This window comes from Carcharhinus amblyrhynchos, chromosome 22 (assembly GCF_965287045.1).
Source record: "Carcharhinus amblyrhynchos chromosome 22, sCarAmb.v2.hapA, whole genome shotgun sequence".
Taxonomy (NCBI): Eukaryota; Metazoa; Chordata; class Chondrichthyes; order Carcharhiniformes; family Carcharhinidae; genus Carcharhinus; species Carcharhinus amblyrhynchos.
The window spans coordinates 38,080,951-38,095,688 of NC_137345.1; the positions used below are offsets into that span (position 1 = coordinate 38,080,951).

General features: G+C 48.1%; 1 protein-coding gene and 1 pseudogene across 1 annotated transcript in view; both read right to left on the reverse strand.

Annotated features, from left to right (window-relative positions):
• Window positions 1–14,738, reverse strand: part of LOC145357072 (methyltransferase-like protein 27) — a 41,260-nt gene that overhangs the window by 17,163 nt on the left and 9,359 nt on the right. The gene's annotated exons all lie outside the window — the stretch shown is intronic.
• LOC145357139 (small nuclear ribonucleoprotein F-like) lies at window positions 5,792–13,886 on the reverse strand (annotated as a pseudogene).

Below are 14,738 nucleotides of genomic sequence, written 5' to 3' on the forward strand. Positions count from 1 at the left end.
CCAAGGCTCTTGATCCTTTTTTAAAACAGTCTCCTATATCCCTCCATCTCTATTACGCTCATGTGCCTGAGTATCCCTTAAACAACGCCAGTGTGTCTGCCTCCACCACCTTACTTGGCAGAGCATTCATACCCCCACAACCCTGCGTGAAAAGCCTCCCTCTAACATCCGAATTATACCTCGCCCCCTCACCCTAAGCCCGTGGCCCCTTGTAATATTTGTTTCCAATCTAGGAAAAAGCTTTGTTGCAATGATTGTTCTCTTTGCGTTATCACTACCAAATAAAGAACTCACATGTCTTTTATCCGCAATTCTCCACTTGCTTCTGGAAGATTCTGTAACATCCAGCCAATTGTGTAACTAGAAACTGATCACATGTCTTGAACATCCAGTGTAACTACTGTTGAACGAAGTTCAAACTGCATACTCCATACATAGCAGCCATAAAAATTGGAGCCACAACGTCTCAGTTAATGTAAACAACTTCCCTGATTTGACAAACACGGGAAGCTTCAGGTCACAGCTCCTAGACTAAAGCCTCTTTACAACCTGCAAATGGTTTTAATCAATAAATTGACCAAAAATCCCAGCATGCTTAGCTCTCACCAGAGCAATCATTTTAAAACCATTATTGCCAATATTGTTGTTAAATCATTGTTGCACCTGTTCTTTCTCCATCCACAATAGTTTTGTCAATACTCTCCCTAGTGATTTATAAATGTTTTAAGTTGTTCTCTCCCTTTGACCTCTTGTTGCATAATTATTCCTGGGATGTTATTTATATTCTCTACAGTGAGCACAGTCACAAAGTATCTGCTCTATTAAGCCACCACTTCCGTCTTTCTTATTATTAATTCCCCATTCTCGCTCTCTCAAGGAGAAATACTCACTTTAGTTATTCTTCTCCTTTTTAAATATCCATAGAAACTCTAACTATCTGTTCTTTACAATTCTGCTAGTTTTCTCACATACTCAACTTTCTTCATCTTGTCATTCTGTGGTGTTCTGTCCAATTTTACTACCTGCTACTGATTGCCAGAGAATTTTATGATTTTTCTTGGCAATGTAGAAATCCCATGCACAGACCTACACACTGAAAACATGCCAAATTTAAACATACGGTTCTACATTTTAAAGCTGTCTGAAATGAAGCTGCAGTTGTGCTGCAGCCTCTCCCCAACTTCACTTCCTTGCCCCAACAATAGCTGAATATTTACACCTGTTTATTTGCACATTTTTTCTGTGCTCTAGCTGCAGTGAGTAGAGGCAACAGACATTCTTTGGGTAGGTTAGTCATTTTGCAAATTTGCTTAAATGATGCTGAAAATATATGTAATGCACAGAAAGTGAAAGAATTTTAAAAAATGTTCATTGAAATCCTACAGTACAGAAAGAGGCCACTCAGCCCATCGAGTCTGCACCGACCACAATCCCACCCAGTCCCTACCCCCATATCCCTACATATTTTACCCACTAATCCCTGTAACCTACACATCTCAGGGGCAATTTTAGCAGGGCCAATTAACCTAATCCACATGTCTTTGGAGTGTGGGAGGAAACCTGAGCACTTGGAGAAAACCCACACAGACACGAGGACAATGTGCAAGCTCCACACAGACAGTGACCCAAGCCAGGAATTGAACCCAGATCTCTGGAGTTGTGAAGCAGCAGTGCTAGCCTGTGCGCTACTGCACCGTAGCAATTTTGCAATTCTTTTCATGACATTCTGTTAATTCCCGTAAAAAGGATGTTAAGCGGATCCACACTGGTTGGTGAAGTTAAAACTAAAACGCAGTGCCTTTCTTTGCAGGAGAGAATTAATTGATTTAGTTCATGGTGTATACCAATCACACATCAGTTACAAGCCCCACTTACAGGGGTTCCAACCCTGTACAATATTTTAACTGGTATTAAAACTTAACAACGTCATAACATTGACGGACTTCCCTCTTAAAAATTAAAACTTTTGAAAACATGGGAGCAGTCATTCAAATTAATCAAAAAGAAACCCCCTCTCTCCCCTTCACCTCAATCGCAGTGTCCCTCACCCCCCTCTCTCCCCTTCACTCTGACGGCAGTGTCCCTCACCCCCCTCTCTCCCCTTCACCCTGACGGCAGTGTCCCTCACCCCCCCTCTCCCCTTCACCCTGACGGCAGTGTCCCTCACCCCACCTCTCCCCTTCACCCTGACGGCAGTGTCCCTCACCCCCCTCTCTCCCCTTCACCCTGACGGCAGTGTCCCTCACCCCCCTCTCTCCCCTTCACCCTGACGGCAGTGTCCCTCACCCCCCCTCTCCCCTTCACCCTGACGGCAGTGTCCCTCACCCCCCTCTCTCCCCTTCACCCTGACGGCAGTGTCCCTCACCCCCCTCTCTCCCCTTCACCCTGACGGCAGTGTCCCTCAGATTCTGGCCTCCGCACTGGCATCTTCAGCCAAGTTCTCAGACCCAGACCCCCACAAGCCATCCCTGCATCCTGGGCTGATCCTCAAAGACTTCTGGAAGATCTGAGTTCCTCAGGGTGAAGCTGTCATGGGTGTTGGGCACACGTGTGTGTGTGACGTGCATTCGATGCTCACACAGCAGCTGAACGATAATCGACTGTCTCTTTATTCTGTCTCCTTGTGGAGCCCGAGCCTGTCCGACTGATGCTCAAATGGGCACTGCCCCTGAGGACCGGCCGCACCACACACTGCCCCACCGAACGCACTGCCCCCCCAGCACTGCCCCCCAGCACTGCCCCCCAGCACTGCCTTCCCAAGTACTGTCTCCCCCAGCACTGCCCCGTTCAGCACTGCCCCGTTCAGCACTGCCCCCCAGCACTGCCTTCCCAAGTACTGTCTCCCCCAGCACTGAGCCTCCAGCACTGTCCCCCCAGTCCTGCACCCTCAGCATTGCCCCAGCAGTCACAGGTGGCCATTTCCATCAGGCTCTCTGATTTAAATACAAATTGTATTTCCTACCTTTTTGTAAGGCCAGTCTCAAACAACTAACATCAATTATTCAAGCTGATTAACTTGCATCACACATCCCCAGCACACCAAACTCTCAACTCACTTCACAAAGATATTCAGTCTGCTTCAATTTGGGCATCTTTCCAGATACTAAGAATCAACGTGAAGAGTAAAGTCCACTTTCAAAGTGCACAAACCCCAGTGCCTCGAAACTCAATTCTGTGGTGTGCGTACAGCGGACTGACTTATTAAAGCCCAATAGTAGAGGCGGGACATTGTTGGAAGAACAGGTAGGTCAATATGCAACAGAGAGATGTGTTCCCGCCCTCCTTGGCACAGATTAAACAGCTGGACTCTCTGGACCCAATTTTACCAACAATTTGCGCCCGTTTTCGGGCGAGAAATCATGGTAAAGTTGGGTGTGAGGCCTTTATCGCGATCTGTACCCGAGTCCGTGCAGATCGCCACTTTACCGAGACACGTGAATGGCGGGGATCCGTTCCGCACCCTAACCAGGTGCAGCGACATTTTAAGTGCATTTGCACGTGTTTAAATCGAATTAATGAACTGCCCGGCCAACTCGATCAGCATTTCCCACCGCGTTGACCAATCTGGAACCGCGCTATTAGGGACCTGCTGAATAAAAGTCTGAGTTGGGTGCTCCAGCCTCTGAAGAGCGCGATCAGTGTTCCCAACAACTCTCTGACTCAGATCAGTGGTGGGGCTGGGGGTGAAAGCGAGTCAGATCGTCCTCTGGTTGGAGGGAGGAGGAGGGGAGTGAGGTCAGATCGTTGTCTGGTTGGGGGGGGGTAGGAGGAGAAGGTGGGTCAGATGTATCTCTGGCGGAGGGGGGGCTGATCGTTGTCTGGTGGTGGGGGGGGCGGGTGGCTGATCATTGTCTGGATTTTTTTCAGATTGAAAACTAGTTTTGTTGGTTCAACTTACACCTGAATTCACATTTGAACATATTCAGACTCATAGAACATAGAGTATAGAAAAACTACAGCACAAACAGGCCCTTTGGCCCACAAGTTGCACTGAACATCTCTATGTACTGGGCTTACCTATAACCCTCTATCTTAGTTCCATGTACTCATCCAGAAGTCTCTTAAAAGACCCTATCGAATCCGCCTCCACCACCACCGCCGGCAGCTGATTCCACTCATCCACCGCCTCTGAGTAACATATGTACCCCTGATATCTCCTCTGTACCTACTCCCCAGCACCCTAAACCTGTGTCTTCTTGTGGCAGCCATTTCAGCCCTGGGAAAAGGCCTCTGAGCAGCCACTCGATTGATACATCTCAACATCTTATACACCTCTATCAGGTCCCCTCTCATCCTTTGTCTCTCTAAGGAGAAAAGACCGAGCTGTCTCAACCCATCCTCATGAGGCATGCCACCCAATCCAGGTAACATCCTTGTAAATCTCCTCTGTACCCTTCAATAGCTTCCACATCCTTCCTGTTATGAGGTGACCAGAACTGAGCACAGTACTCCAAGGGGGGTCTGACTAGGGTCTTATAAAGCCGCAGCATTATCTCCAAACTCCTAAACTCAATTCCTTGATTGATGAAGGCCAGCACACCATACGCTTTCTTAACCACATCCTCTACCTGCAAAGCCAATTTGAGAGTCCTATGGACCCGGACCCCAAGATCCTTCTGATCTTCCACACTGCTAAGAGTCTTACCCTTAATACTATATTCCTTCATCCTATTTGACCTGCCAAAATGAACCACCATACACTTATCTGGGATGAAGTCCATCTGCCACTTCTCCACCCATTTTTGCATTCTATGTCTCGTTGCAACTTCTGACATCCCTCCAAACCATCCACAACACCTCCAACCTTCATGTCATCGGCAAACTTATCAGTTCATCCCTCCACTTCCTTATCCAGGTCATTTATAAAAATCACAAAGAGCAAGGGTTCCAGAACAGATCCCTGGGGCACTCTGCTGGTGACCGACCTCCATGCAGAAAACAACCCATCTACAATCACTCTTTGCCTTCTATGGGCAAGCCAGTTCTGGATCCACAAAGCAATATTCCTTTGGATCCCATGCCCCCTCACTTTCTCAATAAGCTTTGCATGGGGGACCTTATCGAACACCTTGCTGAGGTCCATATAAACCACATCCACCACTTTTCCTTCATCAATGTGTTCAGTCACATCTTCAAAAAACTCAACCAGGCTCGTAAGGCACGATCTGCCTTTGACAAAGCCGTGCTGACTACTTTTGATCATACTAAACTTCTCCAAATGTTCATAAATCCCATCTCTCAGGATCTTCTCCATCAACTTACCTACCACTGAGGTTAGGCTCATCTGTCAATAATTTCCTGGGCTATCTCTACTCCCTTTCTTGAATAGAGGAACCACATCCACAATTCTCCAGAACTTCTCCCATCTCCATCAATGATGCAAGGATCATCGCCAGAGGCTCTGCAATCTCTTCCCTCGCCTCCCACAGTAACCTGAGGTACATCCCATCCAGTCCTGGCGACTTATCTATCTTGATGCTTTTCAAAAGTTCCAGCACATCCTCTTTCTTAATGTCAATATACTCAAGCTTTTCAGTCTGCCGCAAGCCTGCACTACGACCACCAAGATCCTTTTCCACCATGAATACTGAAGTAAAGTATTCATTGAACACCTCTGCTATTTCTACCGAACAGTTGTCTACAATTAAATTATAGTTTGTCATTACACTTTGCAGCACAGTACAAACCCCTGACCTCTTCAGTGCAAATCAAAATACAGCATATTCGAATGACTGAATATAAAAAAAGTACTCAAAAATTCAACACATTGCTATTCTTCAAATAAAAAGGATTAATATTCTCTCATTTCCCCATCTTCTTCCTCTTCCTCAACCCCTCTGATGTACAGGACATTGTTACACCTTATTAGAACTTTACCAAGGTGAGCTGCTAAAGCGCTATCAATATATTCTTCTGTGTTAGCCAGCTGCATGTTCATATATCCACCGACTGATACCAAGTAGCTCTTTTTAACTTCACCATCACCAGTTTGCCAGTTAAGTCATTGAGGAAAGGTTTTGGATTCAATGGTAAACTCCTGCCGGGGGGAGGGTACACCGAGACCTCGGGGCCTGGCTCCTCAATCTCTCTCCCTCCCTCACGATGCTGGGGCAGGGATGGCTGATCGTTGTCTGGTGGTGATGGTGGGGGGAGCGGTGGGAGAAGGCGGGTAAAATGTTCTTTTGTAACTGGGGGGGGGGGGTTAGGCCAGACCATTCTCTGGGGGGGTGGGGAGTGAGGCCAGATCATTGTCTTGGGTGAGGGGGGTGGGGAGGAGGGAGGCAGGTCAGATGGATCTCTGGTGGGAGGTGGGGGCACTGGGGATCCACTGCCACTCTGAGGGCGATCGGTCTGGGTAGTGGGGGGGTGGATAAGGGGGGCAGTGACGTGTGTGTCCCTCTTATCCAACCCCCGCAATTACCCAAACCGATTGTCATCCCTGCCCCCTCCGCCTCCCCACCCCACGGTCACCCAGAGTGGCAGTGGACCCCTCTGTGCCCCCCCCACCAGAGTTCATCTGCACCCCCACCCACCAGAGATCCATCTGCACCCCCCCCACCAGAGATCCATCTGCACCCCCCCCACCAGAGATCCATCTGCACCCCTCCCCACCAGAGATCCATCTGCACCCCCTGCCACCAGAGACCCATCTGCACCCTCCCCCACCAGAGATCCATCTCCACCCTCCCCCCACCAGAGATCCATCTGCACCCCCCCACCAGAGATCCATCTGCACCCTCCCCCCACCAGAGATCCATCTCCACCCTCCCCCCACCAGAGATCCATCTGCACCCCCCCACTAGAGATCCATCTGCACCCTCCCCCCACCAGAGATCCATCTGCACCCCCCCCACCAGAGATCCATCTGCACCCCCCCCACCAGAGATCCATCTGCACCCCCCCCACCAGAGATCCATCTGCACCCCCCCACCAGAGATCCATCTGCACCCCCCCACCAGAGATCCATCTGCACCCTCCCCCCACCAGAGATCCATCTCCACCCTCCCCCCACCAGAGATCCATCTGCACCCCCCCACTAGAGATCCATCTGCACCCTCCCCCCACCAGAGATCCATCTGCACCCCCCCACCAGAGATCCATCTGCACCCCCCCACCAGAAATCCATCTGCACCCCCCCACCAGAGATCCATCTGCACCCCCCCCACCAGAGATCCATCTGCACCCCCCCCACCAGAGATCCATCTGCACCCCCCCCACCAGAGATCCATCTGCACCCCCCCCACCAGAGATCCATCTGCACCCCCCCCACCAGAGTTCATCTGCACCCCTCCCCCCACCAGAGATCCATCTGCACCCCCCCACCAGAGATCCATCTGCACCCCCCCCACCAGAGATCCATCTGCACCCCCCCCACCAGAGATCCATCTGCACCCCCCCCACCAGAGATCCATCTGCACCCCCCCCACCAGAGATCCATCTGCACCCCCCCCACCGGAGATCCATCTGCACCCCCCCCACCAGAGATCCATCTGCACCCCCCCCACCAGAGTTCATCTGCACCCCTCCCCCCACCAGAGATCCATCTGCACCCCCACCCACCAGAGATCCATCTGCACCCCCCCCCACCAGAGATCCATCTGCACCCCCCCCACCAGAGATCCATCTGCACCCCCCCCACCAGAGATCCATCTGCACCCCCCCCACCAGAGTTCATCTGCACCCCTCCCCCCACCAGAGATCCATCTGCACCCCCACCCACCAGAGATCCATCTGCACCCCCCCCCACCAGAGTTCATCTGCACCCCCCCCACCAGAGACCCATCTGCACCCCCCCCACCAGAGATCCATCTGCACCCCCCCCACCAGAGTTCATCTGCACCCTCCCCCCACCAGAGATCCATCTGCACCCCCCCCACCAGAGTTCATCTGCACCCCCCCCACCAGAGATCCATCTGCACCCCCACCCACCAGAGATCCATCTGCACCCCCCCCACCAGAGATCCATCTGCACCCCCCCCACCAGAGTTCATCTGCACCCTCCCCCCACCAGAGATCCATCTGCACCCCCCCCACCAGAGTTCATCTGCACCCCCCCCACCAGAGATCCATCTGTACCCCCCCCCACCAGAGATCCATCTGCACCCTCCCCCCCTGCCCCAAGATACACCCTTGCTCCCGCTTTTTGCTTCCTGGCTGCTTTCTCTGTTTTCTGTGGCCCGGGAGTGGTCTGACACAGGCCAGCTTTTTCCAATGTTTTTGTAACTGTGTGTGCGCAGTTCAGAGCTCCGAACGTTCCAGCCGCGCTAAGCCGCACCCACAGAGCGAATGGGGCTGCAGATGGCTGAGAGCGTTATAGGGGCGCCTGAAAGCGGATTTCTGAGTCGGATCTGTACTACGCCCAGAATCAGCACTTCGAATGAAAATGGTAAAATCGGGCCCTCTGAGTCACTGGGGGAAACTGGAGGAGGCACAATGAACATGGGATGCGAGTCTGACCATTCTCTTGTAAAGAGGTTATTCCCGAATTCTCTTTCGGGTTAGTGACAATTATATTTATGGCCCTTCATTCTGGTTCAACCACAAATGGAAACATCCTGTGGGGGATTTTGTGTTCCTGTCCGCAGCAGGCGTGAATGGTGATGGGAGTGCGGAACATTGCGAGGGGCCCAAAAGATGATTTACACCGACGGGAATTCCCATTGGCACTGACCCCGCCCACTGCCACTGATGGGGATCCCAATGTTCAATGTGGGGGAGCCCCCTACAATAAATGTATATCTCATGATGAGAGCTCCCAGATGGTCATCCCCCCTCTGTTATATAATCCATTCACATTAGTGTGACGGTGTGTCAATGTGCATCACAACAGCGCTCCGACGGCTTGTACCCAGTGAGCAGAACCTGCCAAAGGAGTTCAGAATTGTGCATTGCTCAGAGGAAATAGGGTCGTGCCTTAGCACTACCCCCTGACATTACCCCCTGGCACTGCCCCCTGCCAGGCAGTGCTGAGGGCTGTTCTGTGCAGCAGGAGAGGTGTTCTGTGGGGAGATTGTTGTGTGGGAGAATGTCCCATGGGGAGGCGGGGTTGGGGGGAGCACAGGAATTGTTGTGTGGAGGGGATGTTCTGTGGGGGGAGGGGGAGATTGTTGGGAGGGGGATCTCCTGTGAGGGGGAGAACTGTTCTGTGGGTGAATGTTTGCGGGTAGGGTGGGCGTTCTATCTTTAATTTTTGGTATTGGGGTGCCCTTTGAAAAGGACGCCCTGGTGGTTTAAAACCCAAGTTGCTGGCAGGGTTCAGTCAGAGACAGAGTTATGTTGTGGGACCTGCCCCTACACATTTTCTCGACTATCTGATATGATGGGGATGTTCAGTGGGGAGGCGGGGGGGTTGGAATTGTGTTTGGGGGGGGCGGTAATTGTTGGGGGGGAGCTGACAGCTTCCATTCGGATTTTTCCACTCTCTGCACCACTCTACTGAAAAATAGGAAAGTTCCACCCATTTCCCTGTCAAATATTTTGATAATCGAAAGATGTATCATCTGCCCATGATCCCTGCAGTAGCAATTCATTTAACAATTATCTTAAACTGGTGTCCTCTGCTTCTCGACCTTCTGGCTCGCTACTGGGAGCAGTTTCCTGTAAATGTTTGTGTTTGCACCCTCCCTGATTCTCAGAGAGCAGAAACTGTTTTCCAATTTATTCCTGTAAATATATCCCCTCATTCCCTGAACTATTCTTATAAATCATTTTGCAGCATTTAGTCTTCACATCCTTCCTGAAATGTGGGGCCGAGAATTGGACGCAATGAGGGTGATTTTCTAACGTCACATTGCTGAGGTCTTGGAGAATCACAGGGGAGGGACATAGTAAATCTATCAGCGGCTAAATATCGATTGAAATATGGCTATTAATTTCAAACTGGATGCTCCATGTCCCAGGATTCCCTGAGCCCTGGGCCCAGCGGGAAACTGATGTGAATCACCACTGGCCTCCACAAACGGCGATGATGGCCACGCCAGAGGACCCAGAGATCATTGAAGTCTCCAGATGGTCTGGGACATGGTTAGGCAGTAACCACCTGGCACTTCCCCCTGGCAGTGCCAACTTAGCATTGGGACAATGCCAAGGAGTGGGAGTTGAGGGGTGTGGCCTGAAGGGGGACTCATTGGGAGAGCCCCGATGGCACGATCTACGGTGGGTAGAGGGGAACATTCCTTCAATGGAGGGGGCCGTTCCCAATGTCCATGGGGGGACGGTGGGAGGGGTCTTCAATTTCACTTTGACATGGGGTGCCTTTTAAAAACAACAGCTGACCTGTGAGGCCAGGTTTGTTAGTGTGTTTAGGTCCTGCCCCTCTTAGAACCAATATAAAACTCACCCCTACCCAAAACAGATGCCTCAGAACAGGAAGTGGGATCCATGACATGCTAATGCGAACCACACTAGTTTTCTTGCCAAACAGATATTCTTTGGGAAGATTCTGCCCACTCCTCCAGTTGTGGTGAAATCAATGTTCATACAGGAACACAAACCTTTTTGCTTTCACAGACTATGCCTCTATTTATAAAAGTCAGGATTCCAAGGTTAAAATCATACTAAGGCCTGAATTTTCACTGTTTACAGGTTAGTGTTTAAAACATGCTTCTAGGGCAGGGTTTAGTTTGCTTAAACCTGTAAACAGCAAAGTAAGAAGAAAACAAGATAGAGTGAGGGTGAGTCAGCATATAGCAGGCATGATAAAGTAAAATTTATTTATTAATCACAAGTAAGGCTTACATTTACACTGCAATGAAACTACTGTGAAATTCCCCTAGTCGCCACACTTCAGCGCATTTGGAAATGGAAGAAGATATTCAGATAGAAAGAAAAATGCCAGATGGGATCATTAAAGACACACAGGAGCAAAGAAGAAATAAATTGTTCCTTTCCTTACAGTTTGTTCGATGATTTTTGTTAATCACATATTGATGTGAAAGAAAAATATTTTTTTTACATCAAACTTACTCTGGCAGTATTAGTCACTAACTAGACCAACATTTATTGGCCATCCTTGCCTGAAGAAGGTGCTGGTGAACTACCTTCTTGAACCGCTACAGTCCCTCCGGTGTAGGTATACCTACTGTGCTGTTAGGGTTGGAATGTCAGGATTTTGACCCAGCTTCAATGAAGGAATGGCAGGAGATATTTTTCCCATTCAGGATGGTGAGTGGCTTGGAGGGGAAGTGGCAGCTGGTGGTGTCCCCAGATATCTGCTGCCCTTGTCCTTCTAAGTGAGATTTGCCACAGGTTTGGAAGGTGCTGCCTAAGGAACCTTATGAGTTGCTGCAGAGCATCTTGTAATTGGTACACACAATTGCCACTGTGCATCTCTGTGGTGGAGGGATTGAATGTTTAATGTGGTGAATGGTGGTCCAATCAAGCAGGCTGCATTGTGCTGGATGATGTCAACTTTGTGTGTTGTTGAAGCCATACTTATCCAGGCAAGGGAAGGGTATTCCATCTCAATCCCGAATTGTGATTTATCGGTGGTGGGCAGGATTTAGAAACTTCACCATAGGATTTCCAGCCTCTAAATCACTCTTGTAGCCATGCTACTCAACTGGCTGATCCAGTTCAGGGTCTCTGGTCAACAGTAACCTCCAGGTTAGTGGGGGATTCAGAGCTGATAATGCCAGTGAATGTAAAAGAGTAAAGGTTATGTTCTCTCTTGTTGGAAACGGTCAGTGCCTTGAGCTTACGTGGCACAAAAGGTCCATGTCACTTGTCAGCTCAACCCTGAGTGTTGTTCCCAGCGAAAAAATCGGTGTGCTTCTGAGAGGAACTGGTTGTTCTTTTCTCCAAATCATACAATACTCTGCCAGAAAAAAATCAATGGGTCATGTTTCATACCATCATGCAGGGGTGCAGGGCCTCAACACATGGGAAAACCTGGCTCCACAGAGATCGAGAGCGCCATTTTAAAAGGGCATCTTTTGTGTGTTTTACTGTTGGATAAACATTTGCTTAATTATTATAACCAGATTTAAACCTTCCTCACTGGTCTTTACATCTTTCCTCACATTATACCAAATTGCAAAAATATGCAACTAGTGGTTGGCTTTCTGAGTTTCCCTTCTGGAATTTGCAATACACTAGCAATTAAAATCAATTAATAAAAAATGGACATATCCATTTCTGACCTTATGTTGGAGAGAAGGTCATCGATGTGAAGATTGGGCCTAGGATACTATCCTGCAGAAATCCTGCAGCAATGTCCTAGAACTGAAATGATGGACCTTCAACTTCTCCCTTTGTGTTAGGTATGATTCCAGCCAGTGAAGAGTTTTCTCCCTGATTTCTGTTCAATTTTATTTTTTGATGCTACAGCAAGGGCAATCACTCTCACCTCTGGAGGTCAGATCTTTCAGCCTGCTTGGAATAGGGTGTGATGAGGTCAGGAGCCAAGTAGCTCTGTTGGAACTCAAACTGGGTGTCAGTGTGCAGGTTATTGCTGTGTATGTGCTGCTTGATAACCCCTTCCATTACTCTACTGATGATTGAGAGTAGATTGATGGGTGGTTGTTGGCCGGATTATTTTGTTTGCTTCTTGTGGTCAGGAAGTGCCTGAGCAATTATTTGCATTGTCAGGCTGATTCCAACATTGCAGCTGTATTACAACATCTTGGCTAAGGATGTGACTGATTCTGGGACCCCAGTTTCAGTACAGAAGCCAGGATGTTATTGAGGCCTTTGCAATATTCAGCATGATCCATTGATTCTTAATATCACATCGAGTGAATCTAATTGGCCAAAGTTAAGCAGTTTATCATGGTGGATCGCTCAAAAAGAGCTAAAATCCACTTTATACTTCTGCATCAGGAAGGATAGGAGTGTCCCTGGACAGTCCTCTTCCCATTTATTCAATTATAACAGTTGCTCCATTCTGGAACCAAGTAGCATTCCATAGTTGGATTGGTTTGAGCGATGGAGATGGGCGAGAGCAAAGCAATATGTCAAGAAGCCAACTGACAAGGAATTGTGGGTATTAGGCTGTGGATGACACAAAGATCCTTGGTTCAATCCACCATGCAGAGCCTTGGGAAACTCTGAGGATTTTTGCAGCATGACTTCATCTGGGTCATTTAGAGACTTTACCAATAGGCTAAGGAGTGTTATGTGTACTTGGAGGTAAGATAGCACCAGTCACTTCTGGCAAAAGAGTTGAATAAGGCTGTCTGCTTTCATCACTACTTTATAATGCCATGGGAGAAAGACCAGGAGAGAAATCAGCTCTCCTCTCCCAGAACATCTTGGGCCAGCATTGGTACTCACAACATCTGGAAGGTCAGATATGCTGCTGAGACTACCCCAGTGGCTGAAGATAAGCAGGAACTATTCATGATGGCTGAAGAGCTGAGAATGTCAAGTCTGAAGTTTGGATTTGGTATCACCAATAAAAAGAGATATCTGATGTGTGAAGACACTGGTAATGTCCTCAGAGAGCTAGGCAGGTTCAGGAGGGTAAACTTTCCACTGTCTAGTCAGGGCCATACAGAAAAGTCACTTTACCTCTGTCCCCTTTTTTGTGAAAAAGCTTTAGCTCCTCTATTGGAAGTCCAACTCCTTTGTTTTCCCTGGATTTTCACCTTCACTTCCCGCACACTCTTTGGCAAAGACACACAGCAGATTGTCTTCCTTGTGTCAGAGCCTGTTGCAACCATGGTTCCAGAGATCACTGTGGCAGTTATGTTGATGCAAAAATCACTAATTTACTTGAACACCAGCTGTGAACAGTACAGTTTCACTGGATATCCACGGCTATGCAGACATACTGGTTTATTACCAGCATTTCGAGCGATGGTACAGTTTCAGTTCATTTCATGTCGTTGTCTTTTTTACCTGCAGCAGTAAAATACTTCTGCTCTCAATCTCCTTTTTGAGACCATACCCGACAGTTGATTCATCTACATTTTTTCACATAGATGATGAGCTGTTTTGACAATCCTGCAGTTAATGTTCAGGTAATTTCAACAACTCAAAACAACTCAAGCTGTTTTGCATCTGACTCCACACCTGCTCACTTTCTTTATTCACATTATTGTCCAGTAACTTGTTCTCTTTCTTCACCTTCACCAGTTTTATATGATTGATCGAGAAAATAAGACATTGTTTTTAAGGCAATAACATTCTGGTATACACTCAGATTCTTCTTCCCTGTATGCTTTCTGATATGACTGTTTTAGTTTTAGATCATTTTCCATTGTAACCCTGCCAACTTTCCTGAATTAAAAATATCCACTTCATCCTTCACTTATTCTTGTTCTTTTCCAACTATCTGATCAAAAATGTTTTCTGATAATTGAATTTCAGCTTGTTTTTCATCACCTTTTAATTTCTCCTCTCGCCTTAACCTGTGCCTTTCTGAATTTGTTACCTCAACTTTCAACCACAGTAGGCATCACTCCCACCTGTGATCCAGCTATTTTATTACTCAAGATAAACTGTATTGCTGGAAAAGAGAATTTCTCTATCACTTCTGCTATCACTTCACCACTTTTCACTGGACTCTCCACCCTCACCTTATATGATGGAACACCACTCTTCTCACCCTGAATTCCACATATTACCACATTTGCTGACAATATTCCTAATACATAACTCCTCATCTCTCACCAAAGATTGACTTGCTTCCGAATCTCTTAAAATGTTAACTTCTTTACCTACTCCTCTTAGGTACACATGAGTAAAATTTAACCACACAAGTAAATTCTTTAAAGAGATCTGGCCCTTTCTAAACA